This window comes from Lipotes vexillifer, unplaced genomic scaffold, assembly GCF_000442215.2.
Source record: "Lipotes vexillifer unplaced genomic scaffold, Lipotes_vexillifer_v1.1 scaffold177, whole genome shotgun sequence".
NCBI classification, from domain to species: Eukaryota; Metazoa; Chordata; class Mammalia; order Artiodactyla; family Lipotidae; genus Lipotes; species Lipotes vexillifer.
In genome coordinates this window covers 1,363,686-1,369,440 of record NW_006796206.1, presented here as the reverse complement: position 1 = coordinate 1,369,440, position 5,755 = coordinate 1,363,686, and the positions used below count along the sequence as shown (strand labels likewise).

At 40.0% G+C, this 5,755-nt stretch overlaps 1 pseudogene; it reads right to left on the bottom strand.

The window, feature by feature from the left end:
• Positions 1 to 2,106: 2,106 nt before the first annotated feature.
• Positions 2,107 to 3,011, bottom strand: LOC103089144 (solute carrier family 25 member 51 pseudogene; annotated as a pseudogene).
• Between the last annotated feature and the right edge of the window lie 2,744 nt (positions 3,012 to 5,755).

Here is a 5,755-nt window from a genome sequence, read left to right as displayed (position 1 = left end):
TCACTGTTGTGGCCTCTCCCGTTGCGGAGCACAGGCTCCGGACGCGCAGGCTCAGCGGCCATGGCTCACGGGCCCAGCCGCTCCGCGGCATGTGGGATCCTCCCCGACCGGGGCACGAACCCGCGTCCCCTGCATCGGCAGGCGGACTCCCAACCACTGTGCCACCAGGGAAGCCCGTCTCACGTTTTATTAGTTATTCAATTGGTGTATGAGTCACTTTGCCTTATTTATCTGGCAAAACGTATGTTAAAATTTGATTCCTTTGACAAGTAAGCTTTTGTCTGTTAGGTAAGGGATAAGTATGCTATCCACCTATCACCAACTTCTAGAATTTAAAACTAACCCGTGAAATATCTTTATTTAGGTCTTATCCTCTCAATCTGTCTTACTGTTTAAATGATGAAATGGTAAAATTGGGTTCCCAAAATGTAAAGATCCTAATAGAAGTCTCTATTTCTAAGAGTAAAATAAAAAAGACAGCTTAACACTGTGGGGTGAAAGCTATCCTGAGGTTTCTTTTTTTTTTTCCCCTTCCCTGGAACACTTAGAAACCAGAAAAAAAAAATCTGAGGTCCAAAATAAAATTTTATGGAAGCATTTCTGTTGTTGTAGTTGTTTTTTTTTTAAATGCTTGGCGTTTTAATTTATTTTTATTTATTTATTTATTTATTTTTGGCTGTGTTGGGTCTTCATTTCTGTGCCAGGGCTTTCTCTAGTTGTGGCGAGCGGGGGCCACTCTTCATCACGGTGCGCGGGCCTCTCACCGTCGCGGTCTCTCTTGTTGCGGAGCACAGGCTCCAGACACGCAGGCTCAGTAGTTGTGGCTCACGAGCCCAGTTGCTCCGCGGCACGTGGGATCTTCCCAGACCAGGGCTCGAACCCGTGTCCCCTGCATTAGCAGACAGATTCTCAACCACTGCGCCACCAGGGAAGCCCTCTGTTGTTGTTTTTAATGGGAGTTTCAAGAGAACAGGATATTTGACTATGGCAAACTACTACTCAAAGGAAAGAAGCCCAAAACTCCAAAGCTCTTCACTAAGTTGTCAACAACAATTCAAAGAAGCTGAGCTAAACAGAATTGCATCTCTAATGCAATTACAAGTTTCCCCGCATTCCTGTGGAAACTTTCGTAAGCCCAAATGGCGTAGAGTGGAGAAGCAATTACCTTTTTTTGTAAAAGCACAAATCATCCTCGTATTTCTTTCGGTTAGTGAGAACAGGTACCAATGTAGGTCTTTTGTAAAAGCGAAGTGGCATAAAGAAAAGGGGGGGTGACACCTGTAATATGAAACTTCTTATTGGGATGAAACACCGTTAACAAAAGTTAAGTCTGCACATCTTTTGGCAATGAAATAAGTGAAATTAATAGAAAAATATTTTGGAAAGGTTTAAGGTCACATTGAGAACTACAGAGAAAACTTTCATCCTAGAAAGCAAAATGGGAGATGTCATTAGTTGCTTTAGTCTACCACGTCTAAAGAGAAATAATTCGGATAATGACCATCCCAACAGGTGCTTAGTTTCAAAACGAATACAAGCAATTTATCATGAAAAACCTACACGTAATAAGCTGTTTTTCTTCTCTGTTCTGCTCCTTTGTCCTACCATGTATAAGTTAACAAAAATTACCCTTTGCAACTCCTCCTAAAAGCAGAGAAGCAAGAAATGGAGTAATGGAAGTAAGCCTGAGAATTCATGGAACCCTAAGAGCCTTTTCTCTGCCTGGTCATGGCCACGTACGTTTCAATGTGGAAGAGTTGGAAAAATAGAATCATATCTTGGCTGTTAGTTTCCTTGTCAAAAGCCGTCAGATAGACAGCTATTAACCAGGCAATTAGCCTAAAGTTCTCAGATAACGATTTAAAAAAATAGAAACAGACCCCCCCCCAAAAAAAACCAAACCAAAACAAAAACCAAAACACCTTAAATTTTCCTACTGAAATCTTTTATTCTGAATTTGTTGCCGCTTAAAGAAAACAGCTTTGCCCATAATTCATTGTGCCCTGGATTTATGACACCAATTTGTATTTGGCCGATTAGAAACAAGGCCAAACTGCATTCTTCTTAGATCTATTCAGTTGATAAAGGGCACTTAACTGATTTCTTTCATATAATCTTTAACAAGAACTCCTAAGTCGCATTAATTATGCCCCAAGAGATGGGGGGACTGATGGTAATTCAGATGGGCGCCTCTGAAAAGGTTTGTCAGTTTCCTGTCCCATTGTAGCCATATTTTTTGTAAAACCTTAGGGAAAGACTGAAATTCCCCACCAATCTGAGATTGCATGCGAGTTTTTGCAACATTAACTGGAAAAAACAAGATTCCCAACATGGCACCAAACAGGCCTCCGCAGATAAAATCATTGACCAAATGAGCACTGTGAGTCGTCGCTGTAGGCAGGTGCTCCTTGATGGGACCTCGAAGTCCAAAAAACAGGACATTGCTGAATCCATTACGGAAAAGAACGGGCACCAAGCCTCGATAATACTAATTCCATGGCATTTCAGTGCCTTGAAAGCCTGATCAGTGTTTGTAAATTTGTCATGATGCTTGTGGGCTCAAAGCAATGTTTGAACGCTTTCCAACGGACTGAAAATTGCTTCTGTTGTCCCTGCAACTACTGCAGCCATGCTAGGGTTGCAAACTCTGGGGTACTGATATGCTTACGGGGAAGGCAAGATAAATCCTCATACAGACCAGCCAGTGTAGTCGTTTTCTGCATTAATGGGGAAAGGATTCCACCATACGAGTTTCGAAATCCATCCCTCCTCAACTGAAGTATTGAATCCCAGATTTTGATTCCATACAGCCGTTGCCGAAAGAGCTGAATGGGAAATGTGATTGCTGTATTGTTGAGAGCTGCACCGCTGCCACACAAGTAACGCTTCATTTCGCGAACATTTGCAATATGAGGTGATATATCTTGCTTTGAAGATGTTAGGATTTGTGGCCTCTTTTCATGAGCTTCTGAATCCATCGTGTTGCTTAAGGTCTTCTTCAGGAACGATTTTTTTTAACCTGAAACACCACGATAACTTTCTCAATTTCTTCCATTGTTACTGGTCTGTTAGGTTCTCTCTTCTGGAGTCAGCTTTGATAACTGGATTTCCCATCACCGCGGGCGCCCATCTCCACGGCCGGTACCCGCAAGCCCGCGAGCCAGAGCCGGCGCAGGCGCAACCTTGACCAACCCCAGAGCTCAGGTCGGAGCGTGACGCGCTCAACGCCTCCGCGCCCCCCTCCCTAAACCCGCGGAGGGTCAGGTGACACCGGCCAACTCCTGGCAGCGGTTCGGCGCCACAGGGCAGGTGGAGGGTCACCCATCACACCTGTTGTCAGGCTCTAGGGTTCCGCTTGCTTGATATTACACACTTCTAGTCAAAGAGAGCTCTAAATTCTATATGTTTCCCCCTGTGCGGTACGTTGGCAACTTACTATCACTGGTAACTTATTTTTTTATTGAAAAATAAACATCTGTTGCTGTACAATATTGTGTAAGTTAACAGTGTACAATCTAGTGATTCGCAATTTTTAAAGATTATACTCTATTTTAGTTCTAAAATGTTGGCTGTATTCCACACGTTGAACAATATATCCATATAGCTTGTTTTATACCTAATAATTTGTACTTCTTAATCCCCTACCCCTATATTGCTCCTCTCCCCTTCCCTCTACCCACTGATAACCACTAGTTTGTTCTGCATATCTGTGAGTTTGCTTCTTTTTTGTTATATTCATTAGTTTGTTGTATTTTTTAGATTCCATATATAAGTGATATCATACACTATTTGTCTTTCTCTGTCTAATTTCACTTAGCATAATGCCCTGCAAGTCCATCCATGCTGCAAATGGCAAAATTTCATTCATTTTTATGGCTGAGTAGTATTCTATTGTATTTGTACTTTATGATGATAGCCATTCTGACAGGTGTGAGCTGTTATCTCATTATGGTTTTGATTTGCATTTCCATGATGATTGATGGTGTTGAGCATCTTTTCATGTGCCTGTGGGCCATCTGCATTTCCTCCTTGGAAAAATGTCTATTCAGTTCTTCTGCCCATTTTTTATTTGGGTTGTTTGTTTTTTTGATATTGTGTTGTATGTGCTGTTTTTATATGTTGGATAGTAATCCCTTATTGGTCATATCATTTGCAAATATTTTCTCCCATCAGTAGGTTTTCTTTTCATTTTGCAGATGGTTTCCTTTACTGTGCAAAAGCTTTTAAGTTTAGTTAGGTCCCATTTGTTTATTTTTGCTTTTATTTCCTTTGCTTTAGGAGACAGATCCAAAAACATATTGCTGTGATTTACATCAGAGAGTATTCTGTCTATGTTTTCTTCTAGGAGTTTTATAGTATCCGGTCTTACATATAAGTCTTTAATCCGTTTTGAGTTTATTTTTGTATATGGTGTTAGACAATGTTCTAAGTTCATTCTTTTACATGTAGCTGTCCAGCTTTCCCAGCACCAATTACTGAAGAGACTGTCTTTTCTCCATTGTGTATTCTTGCCTCCTTTGTCATAGACTAATTGAGCATAAGCGTGTGGGTTTATTTCTGGGCTCTCTATCCTGTTCCATTGATCTATATGTCTGTTTTTGTGCTGGTACTATACTGTTTTGATGCCTGTAGCTTTGTAGTATAGTCCAAAGTCAGGGAGCATGATTCCTCCAGCTCTGTTCTTCTTTTTCAATACTGTTTTGGCTATTTGGGGTCTTTTGTGTTTGCATACAAATTTTTAAATTATTTGTTCTAGTTCTGTGAAAGATGCCATTGGTATTCTGATAGGAATTGCAGTGAATCTGTAGATTGCCTTGGATAGTATGGTCATTTTAACCATATTGATTCTTCCAATCCAAGAACATGGTATATCTTTCCATCTGTTTGTGTAATCTTCAATTTCTTTCATAAGTGTCTTACAGCTTTCTGAGTACAGGTATTTCGCCTCCATAGGTAGGTTTATTCCTAGGTATTTTATTCTTTTTGATGTGTTGGCAAATGGAATTGTTTCATTAATTTCTCTTCCTGATAGTTCATTGTTAGTGTATAGAAATGCAAGAGATTTGTGTGTATTAATTTTGTCTCCTGTAAAATTTTACAGAATTCATTGAGGAGCTCTAGTAGTTTTCTGGTGGCATCTTTAGGATTTTCTATGTATAGTATCATGTCATCTGCAAACAGTGACCATTGTACTTCTTCCTTTCCAATTTGGATTCTTTTTATTTATTTTTCTTGTCTGATTGCCGTGGCTAGGACTTCCAAAACTATGTTGAATAAGAGTGGTGAGAGTGGGCATCCTTGTCTTGTTCCTGATCTTAGAGGTAATGCTTTCAGCTTTTCACTGTTGAATATTGTGTTAGCTATGGGCTATATATGACTTTTATTATGTATTTTCCCTCTATGCCCACTTTCTGGAGAGTTTTTTATCATAAATGGATATTGAATTTATTAAAAGCTTTTTCTGCATCTATTGAGGTGATCATATGGTTTTTATTCAATTTGTTAATGTGGTATACCACACTGATTGATTTACAGATATTGAAAGATCCTTGCATCCCTGGGATAAATTGCACTTGATCAGGGTGTATGATCCTTGAAATACAGTGTTGAACTGGATTCAATTTGTTAGTTTTTTGTTGAGGATTTTTGCATCTATGTTCATCAGTGATATAGGCCTATAATTTTCTTTTTCTTGTAATAGCTTTGTTCGGTTTTGCTATCAGGGTGGTGCGGGCCTCATACAATGAGTTTGGAC